Raw genomic sequence first — 25,063 nt, 5'->3', positions numbered from 1 at the left:
ACCTGTACTATCAGATCCGTCGCAGAGGAACCCCAACTTAGTGTGCGAATTTCACAGCATACATGGTCATAGGACTGAAGATTGCAGACAACTCCGAGAAAAAGTAGCCCGGCTTCTCAGCAAAGGGCACCTCTAGGAGTTCCTTAGCAACCGGCCAAAAATCAGTTCCGGGAAAGAGAGTGTTGATACCCAATTTTTCCTTATATATTTTCAAAATGACATATATGTGCATATATAAGCATTTTAAAGGGTTTTGGCATTTTTAATGATTTTTAAATCAATTTACGGCCTATTTTTACAACATAAAATCCCAATAGTTATTCCCAAAACTTTCCATTTTGGAAAATAATTTACTTTATTCTCATAATTACCTCAAATATAGTTGGCATGATTTTTGCATATTTTTACAAATTCGTTTGGTATTTTAAAACTAAATTGCATATAATTGCCATGCTAGTCTCTTTAAGATTTAATAGCATTTTTCTTAAATATAAATTGATCCCAATATTTTAAATTAAGGTATACATATTATTTATTAACTCAGTACCTTTAATTTGCTTTTAAAACATTTTTACTATTTTTATAAAATAATAGGGGAAAACTGGCTATTTCAATTTTAGCCTCAATTCGTTTCAATTTTAACCACAATTCCATCTCAATCTCAGCCAATTTCAAGCCCAAATTGGACCAGCCCAATTCAAATTTAACTTGACCCCTGACCCATTAACTAAACCCGTCCGTTTGTATCTTCAGATCTTGGCCGTTGATCATTTTGATCAACGACCCTCATCCCTCCTTTCCTTTTTAATTTTGAACGACCTAACCCTATCTCTCATTTCTCTTCGACCGCCGCCCTCAAACCCTCCCTTTCTCTCAAATGTTGTCTAACACTCAAAAAACCCTAGCCGCCTTCCTCGTTTTCTCCGACCAAATCTCACCGGAGTCCATGGCTTCTCAGGCCATGGACGGCCTATGCTCACCTCCCTTCACCCCCAAATCATGGTTGTTCGAGATTTTGAGGTTCGACCCCAATGATGCCCGTTCAGATCCTCCACAGATCTGAGGTCCTATGGCCTCTCCAGCTCCGTTCCGACGTGTTCGAGCCTTAAAAAGCATATCTATGGCTCAGACCTGTTCGAGACCAGACCCTTTCCAAGCCTTCTCGATTCTAGGGTTTCTGAGAAACCCTAAAGCTGTTCAAGGTTCCTTTTTCTTTTATTTTCTTAGATCTGTGGTAAATCTGTGTTATACTCTAAGTTTTTAAAACTTTTCCCCAATTTTTCTTTTTTAAAACTAGTCTGTTTCGATTTAGGGTTTTCAAAAATCTTAAAACGACTTCTATCTCTTCTCCTTCTTCTTTTCTTTGTGTGAATCCGTATATGCCATGTTTCTTATGAGTTTTTCGCTTATGTCTTATGTTCTTTCCTCGTATGTCTTCTCCTATGTTCTTGTGTTTTGCCGTTATTACGCATGTTCTTCTGTTTTGTGTTTTGTTCTTTCTCCTACTGGTTTCTATAAGCATTCTTTATGTGTCTCCCTCGCATATCCCTCTACTGTATTTTTTACTGAGCTTTTGCTCCTTTCCTGCCTTCACTGGATTTTTTGTTTAAAGCCCTAAGCATGATTTTTCTACTGTTTTCCTAAACCTGTATTTCTTGTATCTCCTGAACTTGTTTAAGCAACAAAGTTTTGCCTAAATGTATTCCCTGTGTTTCAAACTTGTTGTTCTCTCTGTTTGCTTATTCTCTCATGAGTTTCTGAGAGAGGCTATTGAGCCTATTCTACTTGTTGTTCTTTGCCTATGTATCTGATTTGAGTCAGAAAACCCTAGTGTTGGAGGTTTTTGACAAGCTTGGCTGTGTGCTTGGGCTAGGGTTCCATTCAGAACTCTGACCCTCTTTCAAAGACTCACTTTGAGTCTATGAACCTAACTTTCCTTGCTACTCTGATTTCTTTGCTAGTGTTGCAACAACTCTCTCTTGTCTCTGTATGGTTTTTATATGACTTTCTCTTCTTTCAAAAGGCCTTTGGCCAGCCTGTGATTGATTCCGAGTCCCTTTTCAAAAGGGTATGATTGATTGTTAATGATTTTCTTCAAATTAAGTTTCTCTTCACCTTTTCTTGGTTGGATCCATTCATGCCAAGGCTCAAACCTTGATTTTTACTGGCTGTGATTGATTGCCTTCCCTTATTTAGCCCAAACCGTGTAATGTTGAACTATTTCCTTAAATGGATTTCCATGTATTTACCCCTGTTATACTGCCTTAGAAAAGATTTAAAATCAAAATCCTTTCCTTATTTGTCATGCCCGGTTTGAAATCAATCCCTTGGCTGAAGGGAAATCTGTGTGATTGACTTTCAAAATTATTTTCTTACCTTCTTCTCACTTGTCTTCTGCACTATAAAAAGGGCTACCCCTTCTGCACTTAAAAGAGGACATACTCAAAAAGACTTCGAATTTTTTCAATACTTTCTCTACTACTACTTTCTCAACTTCTAGTATTGAGCACTCTGCTCCTCTTCTCTTTCTACTTTCTGAAACATTCTTGAGTTCTCTTTGAACTCTCAAGTATTTGCTGAAGACTCGATTTTGCTCATGCTGATTTTTGGCTGTTTACTTGCTTTTGTTGTTCTGCTATTCTAGTACTTGCAACTAGTATGTCATTCTTAGTTAAATAATGCCCCCTTAACTATGTGTTTATTTCCTAGCCTGTCATGCTCTCTCTTTCACCATGTGTTTATATCTTAGTCTGTTATGCTTTCTTCCTTATGTTTCTGCAACTCTGTATGTGCTCTTCTCATGTGAATCCCTTCCCTTTACTCCTTTGTATGAGAGTACAGTTCTAGCCTTGACAACACTCTGTTATTGCTGCCCATGACTTTGAACTAGGTTCTTTTGAACCCTTTACTCGAATAAATTCCCACTTCCCTTTTCCCCTTTATATGATGAGCCTGATTTGGTTTGGTGGTGTCCTAATCACCATCTAGACTCAGGTCTGACCTCTAAGGTCTGCTCTTAACTTGTTTGGACCAAACAAATGGTCAGGGGTGTGCCAGTCTGAACTTGTGGCTGGGTATGACCACCATTTGTTATGACTCCCCAATTCCTTTTCACTTTGCACTTACTCCTAGCTCTAAGTTCTGCCCCTTTCTTGCAGGCCATGCTTTGGGACCCTTGAGCTCCCACTGAACTTGGATGCCTGAGGGCTGGCTATTCCGCACTGCACTATTCTAATTCTAAATGGTATCCTGAGTGTAAGCAATGCCGAGAATCCTTGAGATTCCTTGGAACTTTGAAACACTTTGGATAAAGAGAAGGCTTTGGAAATTCGAAATTGGTTAATCACATGTTATTGGACATTAATATTGAATTAGGCTGCTCGGATCTAGCTGTTAGTTTTTAATGTATTTATTTTCTTTCTTTTGGTCTGTAATAATTTGTATAAAGAATTTGGGGAATATAGTAAAAGGTTGTGGGAGGGGTTTTACATTCTTGCATCAGTAAGGGTAGAAACCATGCTTTAGGATTTTAATTTTTTTAGAAATCCTGCCTATAGGATTGTTCAATGTTTCTGGTTCCACATCATTTAGAGACCATGCCTATAGGGTCAACGCTTCATTGTGCTACAAATCACATAGAAATCACGCCTATAGGACTTAACGTTCATGTAATCAATGCATATAGAGATCATGCCTATAAGGAATGCATATGCATTAGGCAAGCTGTAGGGTTAATTAACACAATCATCTTTTACAAGTTCAATAACAGGTTTTAAAAATCAAGATAGATATCATGCCTATAGGATTAGCATCAAACTCGTCTAATTCTCTTAAAGTAATAATGATCTATTAACTGGTCCTTAACGTCTTAATACAACAACGATTTCAGAAGTCTTAATTCTTTAACAAAATCTCTCTTGACTCAGTATGCTTTTAAATCCCTCAAGTCGACATCTTTTTCTGAAACAGTTTCTTTCTAAACATTCTGCCCAAATGTTTTACTCAGACCCTGAAATTGTCTTTTAAAACAGCTACGAATTACCCTTTCCTTAGATATTTCTATCTCTGAAACTCTTTCACAACCATTTCTGTGTTTTATTTTTACTATAGTCTATACTTTCTTTTCAAAACTCCTCTGCATTAGACTACTTTTTCCTGAAACCAGTACCCTTTAAATCACTTGCTTGAAATACCTTAATTTCTGACAATTGGATCCAAGTTTCCTAGTGCAGACTTTCTATCTAAACATATGGGTTGAACCAGTCCGTTCGCTGTTTAAGTTAATTTAAAGACCAAATCAGTATATGCCAAGACATGTTAAACTAAGTGTTTGTTTGATTAAGGGGTTTACTTGAGCCTTACCTATTTGTTTTGTTCATCCTTATATTTGTTACTTGTTTTGTATGTCGCAATTAGAATTTTAACCTTTGAGCTCCATATATGCCTATATCCCTTTCCTTCCCCTTTAGGATTAGAAGTCCTGATACCCCGGGACTGATAGGTTGGGACGGGTACTAGCATGCAATAAGTAAACGAGACTGATCGCGTTTAAATACCTTAATGAGATGGGAAGGGTAGATATGGATATGATGACTGATGCGCTAATATCACGTGCGACCCCTCTTCTGAGGAGTGATCGCTGGGTATTGCATTAAAGTGATCCATATTAATTATAAACTTAGGACTCCCCTCCCTTTATTTGCTTTCATCACTTCTTGTAAAACTGTTCAAATCTCTTTTTCATGAATTTCTGCCCTCTCTACTTACCTTCGAAAATTTTCAACTTGGTCGCAATGTTATGTGCGAATCCTTATTTGAGCCTTGATTGTTTACTTGTAAAGTCACAATTATAACATGGCCGGGAACCACACTAGTGGATCTTGAGGGGTGCCTAACACCTTTCCCTTGGGATAATTTCTAGCCCTTACCCTAATCTCTGGTCTCTTCATCTCAAACCCTTCTTAAAGTGTCCTAATGCACTATAATCATTAGGTGGCGACTCTTCAACTTCTAAATCCAATTCTCGAAAGGGAATAGAGTTGTCCTCCCAATGTCGTATACCCGATTTATGACCCCACGGTTAGAGAAAAAGGGGGCGTCGACAGAGAGGCGAACAAGAAAAATGAAGAAGATGAGCCACAACATGTCATCCACATGATCATGGGAGGAGTTGACATCCCACATGAACCCACTATCAGAAGAACAAAAATATCCATCACCAGGCAAAAGCAAACTCGAGGTTACATACCCGAGGACGCTCTCACATTCAGTGATGAGGACATCGAGACCTTGTCTCAACCTCATAATGATGCATTGGTAATTTCTTTTCTTGTAAATATATGTCAAATTAAACGTGTACTTATGGATATAGGTAGCTCAGCCAATATTATCAGGTCAAGGGTCGTGGAGCAGCTCGGACTGCTCTACCAGATCATGCCTGCCTCGAGTCCTCAACGGATTTAACATGGCGAGTAAAACAACAAAAGGGAAATCACCATCCCGGTCAACATGGCCGGCACGACCCAAAATGTCAAATTCCATGTCATCGAAGGAGACATGAGGTACAACACATTGTTCGGAAGGCCATGGATACTACTATCAACCCTTCATCAAATGATAAAGTTTCCGAGAAAGGACGGAGTAAAAACCGTTTATGGAGAACATCAAGCAGCAAAAGAGATGTTCGCAGTACATGACGTAGCACCGGCATCGACGCCTTCGACATCGAAGTAGCCACATGATAAGCAAATAGTGAAATAGCACTAACGGGACACATTCTTGGCTATAACCGAATAAAACAAGCAAAGGACCGTGTCGCGTCCCCAGAGCAAACATTGAAGGCATATCGAGGATCGAAGCGCCATCGCCACTAAGGTATGACTATCCCCCCCTTTTATTTACATCTAACACTAACCTTTGAACATATTTTTTGATCAAAACAGTCGAAGCGCCCTCCATCTCGAAGACCTTAAGGTTTCAAAGCATACGTTGCACTCTCTTCCTTCCATCGGGTTTTATCCCAATAAAAGTTTTACCAACAAGGTTTTTAATGAGGCAACATCTATATGCTACCTAAGGAGAACCTAACAAGTATTCAAGGCTTCTCTTCAATCAACCTCGAACACTGGGGGGATCCCCCCAGAAGATCGCCTTCTCGGAGAAGTCAAGATAAGACAAAAAGGGTCTCGATAGGAAAACGATGTACCAAGCCAAAAGGGTCGAATGAACCGTGTCCACATAGAATAATTGAGCCCTTGACGGCAAAAACGTGTATACTTGTGCAAAGTAATCAAAGAATATTTCCTCCTCCATCAAAACGCTTTACACTTCAAAGAAGTCTGATGCTTTCTCAAGAAATGGCTCCAAAGCCAAAAATTTCCCGAACACTCGGGGACTGGCGTTAGGAACTCAACCTCCGAGTTAGAAAACTTGGAACTCATAAGCCTTCAATGAGGAAACACCAAGTTTATAAAAAACGGCTCTAGAGCCTAAAAGACTTTCGATGTCTTGGGGACTATCACCGATTGTCACCCCATCGATTTGAAAAGTCGAGGCTATAAGACCCCATGCGGCAACCCCGAGCTCATAAGGCCTTCATAAGGCAATACCAAACACATAAGACCTTAAGCAAGGCATGAATCACACTTGTACCAAGTAACCAAATCTGTAAGACCTCAAGCAAGGAATGAATCATACTTGTACCAAGTAACCAAATTTGTAAGACCTCAAGCAAGGCATGAATCATACTTGTACCAAGTAACCAAGTCTGTAAGACCTCAAGTAAGGCATGTTAAAATTTATAAGACCTTACAAAAGGCATAATCCTGATCTTAAAGTTAAGGCTATATATTCGAACTTGTAAGACCCCTAAAAAGGCATACCCTCGATATAGACGCTGAAACTATTTCACTCGGGGACTGAGGCTTCGGCCAAACACAATGACTCTGGTCACAAGAATCCAGCCAAACTCACACGGCTTGGAGACACCCGACCGTCGCTAAAAACTCATAGGCCTTCAATTACTTTGAAAAAACTTCGAAAAGAACCGGTTAATAAGGCTACCCTTAGATTATGTCAGCTCCAAACAATGGGCTTCGAAACAACTCAGCCGTCGAGCGAAACTTCCCAAGGCGCTCATTCATTGCTACTTAACGGCTCACAATCGAGGTTCTTATCGAGTCGTTAAAGAGTCGGGTGAATACAAAAAGTCTTTTAAAAAGGGAAAATAAATCCCACATAAGAGGTCGTACCGACCTAATGCGTAAGTGCCACTGTTGCCAGCTTTAAATCAAAGGTCGTACCGACCTAATGCATAAGAGCCACTATCGCCAGTTTTAAATCAAAGGTCGTACTGACCCAATGCGTAAGAGACACTGTCGCCAGCTTTAAATTAGAGGTCGTTCCGACCCAACGCGTAAGAGCCTAAGGGCCAGCTTAAAATTCAAAAACTTAAGGGTCAATGAGCTCGAGTCGAAATCCAACTCAGAGACTGAGCCCGAAATAGTTAACTAAAAATGCCTAAGGGCAAACGCATAAGAGCCACTGTCGCCAGCTTTAAATCAAAGGTCGTACCGAGCCAATGTGTAAGAGCCGCTATTACCAGCCTATGTCGAAGGTCGTACCGACCTTATGCGTAAGAGCCCACGGTCCAGCCTATCAAAGCCTCAGGGCCGAATTATATAATTAAGGGTCATTACTCAAAGTCTAGTTGACCTGGCTAATCATTGACAACCATATAAATTCAAAACAAAGGAAGACACACACAAGCAGAGGGAGATGCATGAAAGATGAAACTCAAAGGTTTTTCTTTTATACACATACTCAAAAAAATACAAAAAGTTCCATTTGCAAAGTTCTCTAAGAACATTGTACAACAAATCAAGAATAAAAAGCCTAGTCTATTTTATCCTCGGGGCCACAGCCCCATCAACCCCGTCTCCGCTATCTTCGGCATCAGATATGAGAAATTTGGTGTCGTATTCATCCACCTTGGTCTGCGCTATCGCTTCCGAGAGATTAAAGCCTATGTGAATCTCTTTGACGGTTTCCCTCCAAGATTTACACCGGGCATATTCATTGCTTATGCTCTCTTGATCGGAAGAACCTCCTCAACTTAGCTCGAGCATCGACAACATCTTTTAGATAGATGACCACTTTCTTGTCGGCCTTAGCCCAAATCTCTTCAGCGTCGGCCATGGCATCCACAACCTCGACCTTCACCTCCAAAAACTCAGATTCGAGCCTTGCAATCCTGCTCATCTGAACCAAGTCATTTTCATGTGCATTCCGGAGCTACACCTCAACGGCAGAAGCCTTGGCCAATGCATTCTTCTTGTCCGCAACATAGGCATCTATCTGAGCCCTTAGCCCGTTACACTCAAACTTTTCCTGGCCAACCTCGCCCCAAAGGCATTCCAAATCCTCGGTCTTGCCTTGCAACTAAGGTATCAAAATATTAATCCTTGAGGATAGAAGAAGAAGCATGCATTCCCTCAGAGCAAAGGTTACATGTTTCTCAAGGTGGCTTTTGGAGTTCAGGCTCCGATTCGCTTCGTACCGCAGGTATACCAACTCATCTCCCCTTTTATCACAAAGAAGCCTAAGGGATTTCTCCCCATCCATGGCTTTCCTCAATCTAGCTTCACGGCGAAGCAACTCGGACTTGAGCTTGTCAAAGGCCTATGAAAAGGAAGCTCAATAATAAAGTGGGAATCCAAAACTGAAAAACTTTTACAATCAATCAAAGCTCACCACGGAATAGAGCCATTGAGCCTTCTCAAATGTCGTATGTGCACCTACCGGCCTGGTTTCGTCGACCCCAGTAGAACTGCTCCCAATAGGAACATGATTGTTTGGAACCTCACTTGAGCCAGATGGCCCCTGGCCTCGAACACCCCCCGAAGTACCTTCGACGGGAAGAGAAGACGGTGACATAGAATCTTTGTCCATCGAAGTACCTTCGACGGGAAGAGAAGACGATGGCAAAGGGGGAACCATCTTTCCAAGGCCGGAAGCCTCAGGTGTTGCAGGCTCAGTTGAGATATCATCTCCGGGCCTCTGGACAGGACTTGTATCGCTATGAGCACCTTCGCCCTGCGAGGGTTCCTTCCATTTGATGTTACTTCTCAGTCTTGAAGCCGACGACCCCTCATCCTCTCCGAGGGAGAACGATCTCACCTCAGGAAATTCTTTAACACCTACGATGATGAGGTTAGTACACACAGAGTACCCTCCAAAGAAATCAAACCACACATCACGTACCGTGGTGTTTTCCCTCCCATCTACCCTAGGATAGATCTCACCACCTACGCTCGTCATAGGTCGAACGGGCTGCTAACTTCCAAGCCCAATCCTCCAGGTCAAGGACCTGGTATGGAATCCACGGGGTTGCTCCAAAAAGAAAAAGAAAGCGTCTTCGCACAATCCATCCTCGTCATAAGAAAAAAGATAAAAACACAAGTGTACCACTTACATGTGACATTCCATTTCTTAGGAAACAACAGGAATTCCACAAGGATAACATCGATAGTCTTTACTCGGATAAATCGATTTATCCACCCTCGGTCCCCGTCTTCTTCATCATCAACAACAAAGGGCTTGGTGGAGTGGCATCGGAAAGCTAGCAGGCCTCAGAAATGGAAGGGTCGGTACAATCTGATGAGGTGGCTAAGGGTGAACTCGAGCCTGGCTTCTTTCCCAAAGAACCTTATCATCAGCACTATCCTCCAGAACGACGGGTGAACCTATGCTAGGGTAGCTCGATATCTTTGACAGAAGTCAAGCACGACTCTATCAAGAGGACCCAACGTAAAAGGATATGTATACATGTGTATAAACCACTCTGTATGAGTCGTAATTTTCTCTTCCGGGCAGGGTACCTGCAGTACCACCTTTTCTCCCCATCCGTAGTCTCTCCTCACTACCTCGAGGTGTTCCTCTCCTATTGATGAAGTAAACCTTGATGCATGATCCCAATGGCCCTCGACATTGGGAGGCCTCTCTAGCGAAAGGTCCCTTCTCAAGACAAAATGTTTTGAGATTGGCTCAACAGAAGCCGGTGATGTACCACCGATCGAGCGGGAAGAAAAAGCAGAATCCTACTCTTCTTGGCAAATGGATTTAGGCATGGCAGCCATAGCTAAAATAAAATAAGAGCAAGAAAATGAAACTCAGGAGAAAAGTGGTAGCGGCTCAAAATAGCAGAATCCTCAGAAAAGAAGGAAATAAACTCATATATAGAGCAAGAGGCGACTGTCCGCCTACCCTAAAAAGGCAATTAATTTCGATTAGGCCATTATCACTTTTGGGGAGATGTACCAGTAGGGTCACCTCAATCATTTTATGACCATGTTATATGATTAACACTGACGTATAACATTCAAGGGATCAAAAACCCTCGCATCAACCTGGCTTCGAGATGGTACCCGATCTCGAGGATATCTACTGCCATGAGAATAGGCTCTAAGGAGCCATCAATATCACTCTAAGCCTAGAGATGGTGCCCGATCTCGAGGATCCCTGTCAAAATAAGAATAGGCTCTAAGGAGCCATCAATATCACTCTAAGCGTCGAGATGGCGCCCGAGCTCGAGGTTCCCTGTCAAAATAAAAATAGGCTCTAAGGAGCCATCAATATCATTCTAAGCCTCAAGATGATGAGCGATCTCGATGATCTTTGTCAAAATGAAAAATGAGCTCTAAGGATCTAGTCATATAAACTTAACCTCGAGGTGGTACCCTATATCGAGGATTTTCTACTATTACAAGTGCGGTCATCCACCCGATTCTTTGTCCCTCGAGCCACTTAAGCCCGAGCTAGGTCTCATTCAAGAATTACTGAGAAAACCTTAGATCTATTTTCTCCTTTAGATCATGCTAAATGCTCTCTCGATTACTTTAGTCCAGGGGCCATCTGAGTCCAGGCTTATCCTCATCTGGGATTTATGTATAACACCTTAGGGCTATCTTTACTCTAAGTTCAAATCAAGTTTTTTAGGTAGCCCGAGTTTGAGCTAACTCTCACTCGGGGACTGTCTGTGAAAGTCTTAGCGCTAACTTTATTCTCAGGCATTTTGAGCTAGTTCTCCCTCGAAGAGTATCGACAGGGCCTAAAAGGCTAAATTTCATTTTGAAAATCGAAGCCCTATTCTCACTCAATTCGAAGTCAGAGGTCCCGGTGGCCTAAGTTTGTATCAATTCAATCCGGGCTCAGTCTGAGGAACGGTAAAAGGTTCCAGAGAATATCATATTAACCAATCAAGAACCGAGGGAATACCTACGCCCAGGCCCGGTATTCGGCCCGATCGGTAGACTCACGTGCTCAGATTCTTCACAAACATAAATAAAGGGAGATCCAACACAAATCAGAGACAAATTGAAGAAGCATTTTTGTATTAATAAATGATGATTACAAAGCCCACAGAGGGTCCTTACACAAAAACGAAGAAGCAAAAAAAATAGCAGCTAAAAGTCTAATCTACTCTCGGGGGTACACCCTCGGGGGCAGTATCTTTGAGAACCATTATCTCGGGGGCCTCATCTTGGTCTTCCAAATGGCGTCTTCAAGGATCTATAAGAAGTAAAAAACAATAAAGAGGAAGCAGAAAACGATGAAGAAGAAGCAGAAGAAGATTAAGAAGAAGCGAAAAAAGATGAAGAAGGAGGAAATGATAAAGAAGTAGCTAGGTGAAAATTTTGGTGAGTATGGGTCTCGCCAGCACTACTATTGGGGAGCGACTTATTGAGACATTGCACTGGTGTAGGATGCAAAAGTTAGAAGATGTTACCACCTCACTCCATAGAAAGCAAAAGGAGTGAAGCGCCACACCAGGTGGAAGTTAAGAGAGATGAACAACAGTTTGCGGTCCACATATCCTCTGATACAAAGATAATTTGAGATTCCTCTCTTATTATTTTGGGCCAACAACAACAACAACAAAAAAAAACCAGTGTGATCCCACTCGTTAGGGGAAAACTCTAATAAAGAGCCATAACATAAATGGTGAAGGCACTACCGTGTGACCTTTTGGCCACGGGTTTTAAACATAGGAAATAGAGTTGGATAAGGATGAATAAAAGAAAGGAGTTGAAGGTTGTTGAAGAATGACCAAATGAAGTTTGATTCAAGAAAGCTTCTATTTATAGGAAAGTGGCAGCGTAACCGACGACATAATCAATGCCTTTGGGAAACGTATCGACAGGCGCAATCAATGCTTTTTGGGAGACATATCAACGGTGATATTATCGCTCTAAGAAAGTAAACCAGCTCTACATTGAATATTTTTTGAAAGGTGTATCGATAGGACGTCTCAGTCATCACAAAAGCTAACGTTATAAGCATGATATCATCACAAGATGCTCGAGGAGATCAATGTCAAAATCGTTTTTTATCATTTTAATCTAAGAAATGCGGGGACTATCTATTTACGGCAAAAATAATAAGGTCTGATTTTGAGACCGTTGAGGCACATCATAAATACCGCTCCCAGAATGCTCGAATTTCAACTTAGGGCTCAACCCCGAGGGTCCTATATGCTCAAACTCGGGGCAGAAGAAATCGACGGCTATGATAAACGAGTGGGAGATTCCCAAGGCATATGACTAAAGCTGTCCAAATCTATTAGGCTAGTTCATGCCCGTACCGTGGCATTAAAAGGCTGTACCAGCCATATATCTTTGTAATAAATTCACTTATACTATGTTGGGATTCCCTCTGATATATAAAGGGGACCCTTGTTATTTTTGTAAGGGGACATATACTACTTACAATATTCAATACAAGAACATTCTCTCTACTCTCTAACTTAAACATATTCTCTCGATTTCACTATAAATTGCGTTCTATTTATTGTTCTTCATTTATTGCTCATTATTGATCATAAAGAGCCTTCATCAAAGCTCTCAGAATTGTTACTCCTTCATCGGATATCCATAGCTCAGTACCGAGCTCGACCTCAAGGTCCCTATAACCAGGCTCGAGGCCCCGATTCTTAGCCGCTCGGTTTGCTTGAACATATTATTTTCAAGTCCTTATCTTATTTTCTAATCTCATACTTAGTATCTATTACCTAATAACTAGCATATAAATAGATCACGCATTTTTAAAATCACAAAATCAAATCTAATTGTAATTACCATTTTTTAAGGTAAACAAAAATAGTTAATATTCAACTATAGCAGACATAACTACAATCTAATTCATGAGAGATAGCATGATCATAACAAAACATGTGCAGAATGATCACTAATATTCACAGAAGTTCATCCTAATAAGTTTGTTTCATACTTAGAGATACAACTAACAGTTAGACATGGATATAAACTTTCATAGTGTTGACTCAAAGAATTCTTAAAGGTTAACAAGCACTTATATAAAGAAAGGAAGCATTTTGAACACTTAGACCTCACAAGCATTAACCAAGTGATGCAGGGTTACACTATGTATTTTTATATATGTTCTAGCTAGAATCATCTAACAACAACCTAAAGTATAGAATAATAGAGCTCAAAAGAATATAGTATGATAGGCATGAAGATTATAACAGAACACTAGAGGAAAGTTTGAAGTCTAGGTAGATATAAGAAATTAATAAGGCATGTTAAGCAACTTAATCACATAGGCTGTTTAATATAGAATTGAAGTCATAATCTCACATAGCCACTCACTCAATACTGAATAAAATGTAATAGCTAATCAAAAATCATCAACAAGTCATGGTGAACCAAATAAACAATTACAGACTGATAACAAACATTATAAACGAAGCTATTAACGAAAACACAGTAGCATATTCATGATTTACGAATAAAGGCAGTCAAAAGAGAAAGAGTGAAAGTGTACTAACCTTTTTCTAGGGCAATAGACCAAACATTATTTCTAACTTAGCCATATGAAAACCAAAATTCAAACTCTTGAGCAGTGAAGAAACTCAGAAACAAAAGGAATAGAGATCAATCAAAAAAGAAACCTAGCCTCTTAACTTGTATGAAATTGTAGACTATTGTTAGGTCTAGTAGGTATTGCTTGGTGATTGTAGGTTGTTCGATGATGTTAGGTGAATTTTAGGTGAGAAAAATCTAGGCTCTATTTATAGTGCCATTAGTGGCTTAGGGTTTCAGAAAAATTCAAACTCAGTTGTGGAAGATGAAGTTGAGGTAGTGATGTGAGCATAAACGGGTGAAATAAAAAAGAATAGAGGGAAAACAGTGAGGGATTTACCTGAGTGAGAGAAGGTTGACCGTTAATGGCAAAATCCATCGGGTAAAGCCCTAATGTCCGGAGGTCATTGCATTTGATCTTTGGACCTCGAATAATCATAATAAGGTTCTGAGGAGACTTCTTATCTGCTTTGACTTGAATGAACACAAGAAATCTCAGACGATTTTGAGATTTCACCCCTTGGTCTGTGACTTCAACTTTAGGGCTTTTGAAATTAAATAGTGGAAATGGAAAAAGAATGATGAGATTCATAGTATAGAGACAAGATAGATGGCCATACATGCCATGAATTTGAAAGACCATAGAGGAAATAGAGATGATTTGAAGTTTCATTGTCTGGCTAGGGTTTTTGGATTTAGGGAATTTGAATTTCAAAGACAAAATGGGCAAAGATTCAGCGAGAATCGTGGGTAATGAAGGCAGAAGGAATGATTTTTGATCATGATTCATGACTTTGCACTAATTAGTGCAAGCTTTGTGATTGACGGGTTTGTGGTGTTGAGAGAAATGAGAGAGAAAGGGGAAAAGTGGCGGCCGAGTCTGGTGACCCTAATAATTAGGGACTAAATTAATTTTGTAGGGAATTTTGGTGGTCGTGGATCTTTGTGATCCAACGGTCAAGATTAAATATTTGGGTGCTTTAAAAAATAAATAGGAAAGTAGAGTAAAATTGTGGGTCATTGATCTAATAAATAAACGACTCAGACTAATTGTGTTTGTTTTATGGATGTGGGAGACCGGTAACGTGGCGTGCTTTGATTGGTTCAAGTGGGTTGGGACGGATTGCCAATTTGGAGAGAAGGGGTTGTTTGGACTAGGTCAGATGAGAGGTTGGTCCTGTGTATTGGGCTGATTTTAATTTAAGAAATGGTCATTTTGTGTTTAATTATGCAATTGGAATCGTAGGCATTTAGTCTTTAACTTCTTTAAAACTAATTAAACTTAATTATTTCCAGTAAAATGTAGTAAAAATATAATCATCAAATATACTACTAATTATTGTAATTTATTGTTTACAAAATAAGCTGTCTTCTAAATTATGACACTAATTTTCATTTTTAGCATAGTAGCCTATTTAACTAAAATTGAGAATTAGTTTATTAAATTAATTATAGAGCCCATGTGGTTTGTATAAAAAATTATTGTAATAGTACTAAAATAGTAAGTACATTTGTAATTGTACAATACTAATACTGGGTGATTAATTTAAAAATTAATACTTAATTAATTTTAAGAATAGGTATTATTGATAGAAAAGACTTCCATAACCATTATTGTAAATTATTAAGTATAACTAAATTAATTTTAAAAGGAGTGTCAAAATTAGCTGTCAACAATTGCTACAGAGACTCCCACGATTGATTTATTGCCCGTGGTGTGGGAGTTCTCTGACGTGTTTCCTTTTGGCTGCTTTCCAAATCTACCATGAGATTCTGCCACATTACCTTGTGATTACCTTGATGCATTATCAAGTGGTCCCAGGATCCATCGATCACATGCTGCCACCTGCTAAAGACAATGACCGAGTAGTGGAGTGCATCTAGATAGAATCTGAGGTAGAGCCGGAGGGAGATCTAGGAGAAGAGTCTAAGTTCAACGATGACGAAGAGGAGTTTGAAGAAGACCTGGAAGAAGATCCGGAGGAAGAGCCAGAGGAAGAAGAGCAGACGGAGAATGATTCCAAAGGTGGTTACTAGAAGTTGGTTGATTTCCTCTTCTTTCCCACTTTGTATCTTTATCCCCAGTTTTCTTATTTTCCCTAAGCGCGAGTTGTTTAAGCCTATGCAGTTCTATGAATTCCAAAAATAGTAATGCAATCTCTGTTCCCACTTATCTCAATCCAAACATTATCAATGAAAAGAAAACTTGCATCGGATCTAAATGTGTCGAGTCTAATTGTTTGTCAAACATTTGAAATTTAGGCCCATCACCGGCAATGAGAGGTCCCACGAATACTAGGAAAATGTGCTTGCCTGAATACATGAATTAACTGCTCGGTGTGATCTTCTGCTTGTATAAATGAAAAAACTGTTTTCTGTTTCTTTTTCTCTTTCTTTTTTCGTTTCTTATTTGATTATTATTCCCCAAAAGAAAGTTGGTTTGTATCGACCTGAAATTGGCAGAGCCACCGTACAACTTAAGATCAAATGGGAAGATGTCTGCTACAGAAAACCTGACCGAACATGCTCTGGTCATAGCCAATAGCCCGGGATTATCGGGAGAGAAAGAAGATACAAGGAATGATGAACACGTGGACAGGATGGCCCAAGAGATGGAGTCTTTAAGGGAGGAAGTACATCATATCAAGGAACTAGCACATCTGACCGTGACAACGCTCCCTCAACCAACTCGCTTTCCTTCTTTGGATTCAATCCTTGCCCACTTTCCTTCCACATCACGCCAAATCAACAACACCCCTACTTCATTCCCCACCACTCAAATCATACCTCTAGTAACCCCCTTAAACCCACCAAATCCCCCTATCCACATCCCTACGTACCACAGTACGTTCAAATGCCACAAAACCTGCATGTTACCACTAACACAACTCAGACCCCTCCTCGTAACGGAGTCACTTTTACCACTCACCCAACTCAGCACATACCTGTGGCACATACTGCCACCTATGAGCACTATGTTCCTCCTGTATATGCCATTTCTGAACCTACCTTTACAGTGCCTGTCATGATCAGGGTGCCTTATGAGATTAACCAATACGCTGAGATGGAAAGGGAAGCTAGGCATAAGGAAGAAGAGTCAGTGTCTGAGGATCTGTGTATCCATCCGAATATGGATATGCTACTAGGGTGTAAGCCTCCAAGTTCGATATCTTCGACAGGACGGGGGATCCCCATGCACATTTGAGAGCATACTGTGACATGTTAGTTGGAGCGGGAAGGAATGAGAAGCTGAGAATGAAGTTGTTCATTAGGAGCCTGATGGGAGAAGCACTTACTTGGTATCCTCGACAAGATCCACGAAACTGGAGAACATGGCAAGATATGGCAGAAGATTTCATGAATTGCTTTTGATTCAACACACAGATCACTCCTGATAGGTTAGCACTTGTAAACCCGCAGAAAAAGCCGTCCGAATCATTCCAAGAATATGCACGTCAGTGGAGGTCAGAAGCCGCCAGGGCGCAACCTCCGTTGGATGATAGTGAATTAACCAAGTATTTCATCAGGGCCTAGGAATGATATACTTTGAAAAAAATGATGGTAATGATGGGATAGAAATTCTAAACGACGACACTTAAAACAAAATTTTCAAAATGTTTTCTAAAATACAGTAATTTATTTGTAATGACCCGACCGGTCGTTTTGAATAAGTACAACCTCGTTTCCCCATATACTACTAAATTCATGCTTCACGGTTCTTATGTAACTTGCCGGGGGAAATTGGTTCGGGTTCGGAAAGGTTATTGAAAGGAATTGAGACACTTAGTGTCCAAGAAGAGAGCTTAAGTTGAATTAAATTGATCGGAAGGTGAAATATGAGTCAACGAATCCGGAATGGATTTTTGATGATTCCAATAACTACGTATGGTAATTTTGGATTTAGGAGCATGCCTGGAAAAATTATTTGGAAGTTGTAGATTAATTAGGCTTGAAATGGCGAAAACAGGAAGTCGCAGTTTGGAAGTTTGACTGAGGGGTTGACTTTTTGATATCGAGATCAAAAATCCAACTCAAGAAGTTGGAATAGCTCCATTATGTCATTTATGACTTGTGTGCAAAATTTAGGGTCAATCAGACTTGATTTGATAGATTTCGGCGTTGTTTGTGGAATTTGAAAGTTCCTTAGTCCTTAGGCTTGAATCCGAGGTGGATTTGGTGTTTTGGTTTTGTTTGGAGTAATTCGAAGGCTCGACTAAATTTTGATGATGTTATGGGATGTGTTGGTACATTTGGTTGAGGTCTCGGGGGTCTCGTGTGTGTTTCGAATGAGTTTTGAGCGAGTCCGGACATTCCGGAACTTAGAAAATGGATGGGGGCAGAAGTTTTAGCGTTGGATGCAGTGGATTTAGTGCTGGGCACGGTGGTTTTAGTGCGATCGCGGAAAATGGTCCGCGGTCATGAAGAATCCGCAGGTCGTTGGTCCAACTTCGGAAGCTTATATCGTTTGATCTACAAGGAATTTTGAAATGATTCAAAAGCGAAAGTTGTAGATCTTTGAATCTAATTTTGAAAACAATATTATAATAGGCATTTGGACATCTGTAGAGAAAGTTATGGCCAAAATACTAAAGCTTGTCACTGTAGAGGAAAACCTGTGTGGCCGCAGTCGTTTTTGTGCGGACCGCACTGGTTTTGTGCGGACCGTGGTCGTTTTTGTGCGGTTCGCAAAGGTGAAAATCAGTGGAGTACTCTATAAATACGGGGTTTTGGGTTTTATTTAACATTTTGACCTAGGGAGCTCGGATTTTGGCGATTTTTCGAAGGGTTTTCAAGAAATTCATCGAGGTAAGTGATTCTAACTCAGATTTGGCTAGAATACATAAATCTATCATTGAATCCATCATTTAATTCGTGATTTGGGATGGAATTTGGGAAGAAAATTGTGAAATCTTTCAAAAATGTAAAATGATGATTTGAAGGACCAAATGGTATCGGAATTGGATAATTTTTGTGTGGGCGAACTCGTATCCGAATGAGTATTTGATTTTGTAAATATTTATCCGATTCCGAGACGTGGGCCCGAGGGGCATTTTGGTCATTTTACCTAATTTCGCGTATTAGCTTAGAATTTAATTGTAGAATGAGTTACTTGAAGTGTTATTTACGTTAAGCAATTTAATTGGATAGATTTGGGCTATTTGGAGTCGGATACACGTGGCAAGAACGTGGTTTCGGATTGATTATTGAGCCGGATCGAAGTAAGTGTTTGGTCTAACCTTAGATTGAGGGACTAGGAGTTGTGTCATAATTGTTATGTGTTATTTGTCGAGTACGACGTATAAGCATGGTGACGAGTATCTATACGTTGGAGTCAAGCATGCCCATGAGTCTTATAGTTTGATTAATGTGATTCTTATTTGACTTAACTGAAGAGTTTTGCCTCTCTTATTGTTGTGTTATATTTTCATAGCTACTTGACTCGTGTTGATTTCCTTATTATTGACTTATATATTGTGGGATCGTTGCTACGTGTTAGTTTTCCCATTATTGAATTGTTTCCTTTATGCCAGTATTCTTTTCTGTGGTTATTCCTTTGAGCTGGTTCTACTATTTTCTCGTGATTTACAGCCCCTGAGTTGATTTACTTGTCTTACCTTGTATTATTGTCATTTGTTGTTATTGTATGTATTGCGGTGAGATCTGATCCTTCTGTTGTGATGTAACTGTTGATTCTGTTGGTTGCGTTGTGTATTTACTTTGGGACTACAAGTTAGATTCCCGGGAGATCCCCCTGCACATATATTGAGGATACCAAGAGATCCCCGGGATACCAAGAGATCCCTAGCATTTATATTGAGGATACCAAGAGATCCTCATGATACCAATAGATCCCTAGTATAATGAGGATACCAAGAGATCCCTAGTATATAATGAGGATACCAAGAGATCCCTAGTATAATGAGGATACCAAGAGATCCTCGGGATACCAAGAGATCCCTAGTATATAATGAGGATACCAAGAGATCATCGGGATACCAAGAGATCCCTAGTATATAATGACGATACCAAGAGATAATCGGGATACCAAGAGATCCCTGGAACAGATTGAGGATACCAAGAGATCCTCGGGATACTGAGAGATCCCCGGTTATTATCCTAGTGATTGTTTTAGCCTCTGTTTCGGTTATTGCGTTCCTTACTTTCTCGTATTAATATTCTTATTGTTAGCTTGCAACTGTATTGCTTATCTTATCCATCATACCTTATATCTTATTTTATCTCTATAGGGCCCTGACCGTTGTACTTCTTCTGTGATTATTTTGTCTCCGTTGTAATTGTTGTTATCAATTCAAGTGTTTTAATAGTTTAGATTCCTTTACGGTTGTGATCTTTTGTGTGGGAATCCATAGTGTTGACAATACCTCACCCTATTTGTTTTATATATATATTCAATACTTCAAATTTCAACAATTGTTACATTTTTAACTCAATTGATTTCTCAGCTAAATTTTTCTTAAACCGTTTGAGGTTGTACTTTAACTTAAAAAGGAATTTCTTCTATGTTTTGATTTATTGATTTCTCGTATTAAAGTTAATAATACATTCGATATCGTACTTTAATTGAAAAGGGTATTTTCTTTATCAAATGATTTCTAAAAATAATTTCATCTTTTCTTGTTGATTTCCTATTTGGTTTGGGAGCTGTACTTTACTTTATGTTAAGTGAATGAGGCTCCTTGAACATTCTTAATTGTATTGGGTCATGGAACCTATGAACTGAGTAATAAGAAGATATTGTTGTGCAATATGAGATAAAAATATGTGGGCACGAGGTGCCGTGAAAATATGAAAGTGGGCTGAGACCTATATTATTTATGATTTTGAAATGAGGCGTCACAAGGTGATCTTTACTTGAAAGAATTATATTTGAAAGATGCTTACTTGGAAGATACTTATTTGAAGGAAATATATTCGAAATATATTCATTGAAAAACATATTATCTTAGAGATTATTACTTGAAGGATTTATAGGCGAAAAATTTATATTTGAACGACTCGATTAATTGATTGCACTTGTACTTATTATTTGTTGAGAAGCATTTATGGTGTTCTTGTTGCGTGCTAATTATATCACTTGTTGATCATTGTTGCCATCATTGTTATCTGCTTCCTATTATTTTGTACGCTATATTATACAGGTTTATTTGGTAGTCTGGTCCTAGCCTCGCCACTACTTCGCCGAGGTTAGGCTAGACACTTACTAGCACATGGGGTCGGTTGTGCTGATAATACACTTCTATACATTTTGTGTACAGATCCATGTATTTGATCGATAGTAGCCATTCATTGCGGTGGAGACTCAAGGTAAACCTGCTGCAGCATTCGCAGTCCTCGGAATCACCTTCAATTGTACTTATTTCCATATATTCTTTTTGTTCGGAACAGTGATGTATTTATTTTGTATAACTACTCTTAGAAAAGCTTATGACTTGTACTACCGGTTTTGGGAATTGTAAATTGATTAGAGAAATTTCATTTGAAGTTAATAAATATCAATGTTATTTCAGTAAATGTTAGGCTTACCTAGTTTAGAGACTAGGTGCCATCACGACTCCTTCGGAAGGATTTTTGGGTCATGACAAGTTGGTATAAGATCTCTAGGTTCATAGGTGCTACAAATCATAAGCGAGTTTAGTAGAGTCTTGCGGATTGGTACGAAGACGTCTGTACTTATCTTCGAGAGGCTATAGAACTATTAGGATAACCTCACTTCTTTCATTCCTTATCGTGCGACATTTATTCAACTTGAAGCATATAACTTATGTTGTTTTGCACCCACTCGTGTATGAAATTGTGCACTCGGTAATAACTATGCGCCAATGATCAGTGGTACCACAGAGGGGTTATAAGGGAGCCAGGATTGCTCAATCATTGTTACCACGTGTTTCCAAGATTACAGATACGGAAGTACTGAGAGATCACCCAGTGAATCATGTAGGGGTGCATTGGGCCCTTGTGTCTGGTTAACTTATATGAGTTGTGAAGGTTAACATTGTGGATTATTGGATGTTGTGACCTATGGCTTCGTCCCAAGTGAGGGGAGTCCACTATCAATGATCAAATTACGGGGTCATGTTTATACCAATTTTGGCCTGAGATGTATTTATTTGGTATTGAAAGGTTTTCCAAAACTTGTATATGATCAAGAGCTGATATTTGAACGGGATGATGATGAGACTTAAGATATTCTCGCATCCTTAATAATTCTACATTTCAGTATCAGCGGGGTCTTGGAAACATATTCAATATACTCGTAGTGCTTAAGTTAATCACAACACTCTCAAGGGGCGGTCATCTTTTAATGTACCAGTGGCATGGAATTTCCTACAATGGTTATTTAAGTGATCCGGTATGAATTCAGTATGAGCAGTCGAACTGCGGATGGGTTGTTATGAATATGGTGATACTAGGAACATTTTGAGAAATTGTCCTAGACTTGGGAGAAAGTTGTTCCATCAGAGCACACGTGCCATGTACTCCATTACAGTTACTACTTTACTTACACTACCAATTAGGGGTGGAGGAAAAACGGGTAGATGGCGCCTAAGAGGTGGAGGCCCGACCCATTAATATATTTGCTATGGTATAGCTGAGGTCGCTACACTAGATGGAGTCGTTACAAGTACGTTCGAGTTATTATAAAGTAACAATTTCATTAACTTGATTCGGTTCTGAGTATCAAGGCAAGTCCTAATATGCTCCACTCATGAGTGAGCTTCATAATCCTAAAATTTACGTATGTGAATACTTTTGTTGGGAAATTATATGGAGATAGCTATACCTATCATTGTGTATTGGTCACTAAAAATAGTTGTGAGCCCAAAAGTGACTTTTGTTAATCATTTTAGTGAGTTTGATGTAATTTCTAAATAATTAATTTCAACTGTGAATTATATGCCCTACCAGTATGAGGGTTCATTATATGTGTGATTTTGTTTGACGGAAATTATTTGGAAGAAGGAAGAAAGGAAATGGAAAATTTTAGTTGGCACAATGTGCAAAATACTTGTGATTCAGAGTTGAGGACGAGATCCTCACATTTTTATATGATATGAAATATTTAAACCGGGCTACAAGCTGCGGTGGATGTTATATAATGGCGAGGTCCTTGTGGTGAGAAATTTATGTGTTTAAATTCTCCCTTGTGAAATTAAAAATTTGTACTATAGTACTTATAGGGAGTCATGCCTATGAGGCTTATTTGAAATTTCTTGTATGATTATCTATGTGCATAATTTGCCAAATTGTATTGCAATTATTGAGTTTTAGCCTAAAAGATGAGTGCCTAGGTGGCATTAAATGTGACTCGTTAATCTGGGTAAGTTATTATGAGGTCTTCATGCCTCGTTGTTAGTAAATGGAGGTTTGAAACAAGATTTTGTTGACATGAGGTTTATTGGCGATTTTGTAATCGATTATGTACAACTATTAAGACCAGAGATGTGGTTATGGTCATACATATGACGTGGTTCATGTCAAGATATAATTCTGATAATGCAGTGCTTGTAATGCGAATATTAGTATTATTGATATATACATTGTGGTGCATTGTTGAGTTGTGGGTGTGTTGTTAGGAGTTGTTTTGGTGTTACTCTGACAGGTGGATAGTCCCAATTGCAGGGGAGACTCTGCCGAAATTTCTGAAAAATTTGGGAGTTAGAAAAATTTGGGATATTAAGATGTGCAAAGAAAGAAATAAGTTACGTTATGTGTTTGAGGGCGGACTCTACTTCTCATTGAGGATGAATAACCCTAAGTGGGGAGAATGTACACCACGAAAAATCTCAAAGTATTTAAGCGCTATTAAAAGTTCATGTGTGCATAGGCACAGGTTGCTATATACAATCGAGACTAATACCGTGTGTTGATGTGAAAATTGGACCACTTTGAAAATGTTCGGAGCGTAAGAAATTTGGTCATAAAGTTTACAAATATGGGTAAAGGAAATAATCTCAATTGAAATGGTGTTGTCGGACTTATTTTGAATGTGGTAATATGGGATCAACCACGAGTATAAGTGTAAAATTAGAAACATCAAATTTGAAACCTCATAATAATCTTAGTACGTTCGAGGACGAACGTTTGTTTAAGAGGTGGAGAATGTAACGACCCGAACGGTCGTTTTGAATAAGTACAACCTCGTTTCCCCATATACTGCTAAATTCATGCTTCACGGTTCTTATGTAACTTGCCGGGGGAAATTGGTTCGGGTTCGGAAAGGTTTTTGAAAGGAATTGAGACACTTAGTGTCCAAGAAGAGAGCTTAAGTTGAATTAAATTGATCGGAAGGTGAAATATGAGTCAACGAATACGGAATGGATTTTTGATGATTCCAATAACTACGTACGGTGATTTTGGATTTAGGAGCATGCCTGGAAAAATTATTTGGAAGTTGTAGATTAATTAGGCTTGAAATGGCGAAAACAGGAAGTTGTAGTTTGAAAGTTTGGCCGAGGGGTTGACTTTTTGATATCGAGATCAAAAATCCGACTCAAGAAGTTGGAATAGCTCCATTATGTCATTTATGACTTGTGTGCAAAATTTGGGGTCAATCAGACTTGATTTGATAGATTTCGGCGTTGTTTGTGGAATTTGAAAGTTCCTTAGTCCTTAGGCTTGAATCCGAGGTGGATTTGGTGTTTTGGTTTTGTTTGGAGTAATTCGAAGGCTCGACTAAATTTTGATGATGTTATGGGATGTGTTGATACATTTGGTTGAGGTCCCAGGGTCCTCTTGTGTGTTTCGAGAGAGTTTTGAGCGAGTCCGGACATTCCGGAACTTAGAAAATGGATGGGGGCAGAAGTTTTAGCGTTGGACGCAATGGATTTAGTGTTGGGCGCGGTGGTTTTAGTGCGGCCGCAGAAAATGGTCCGCGGTCATGAAGAATCCGCAAGTCGTTGGTCCAACTTCGGAAGCTCATATCTTTTGCTTTACAAGGAATTGTGAAATGATTCAAAAGCGAAAGTTGTAGATCTTTGAATCTAGTTTTCAGACACATATTATAATAGGCATTTGGACATCTGTAGCGAAAGTTATGGCCAAAATACTAAAGCCTGTCACTACAAAGGAAAACCTGTGCGGCCGCAGTCATTTTTGTGCGGACCGCGGTCATTTTTGTGCGGTCCGCAGAGCTGGAAACCTGAGGGGTACCTATAAATACGAGG

The sequence above is a fragment of the Nicotiana sylvestris genome, chromosome 9 (assembly GCF_000393655.2).
Source record: "Nicotiana sylvestris chromosome 9, ASM39365v2, whole genome shotgun sequence".
In the NCBI taxonomy this organism is placed as follows: domain Eukaryota; kingdom Viridiplantae; phylum Streptophyta; class Magnoliopsida; order Solanales; family Solanaceae; genus Nicotiana; species Nicotiana sylvestris.
Note: the sequence above shows the minus strand (reverse complement) of the source record.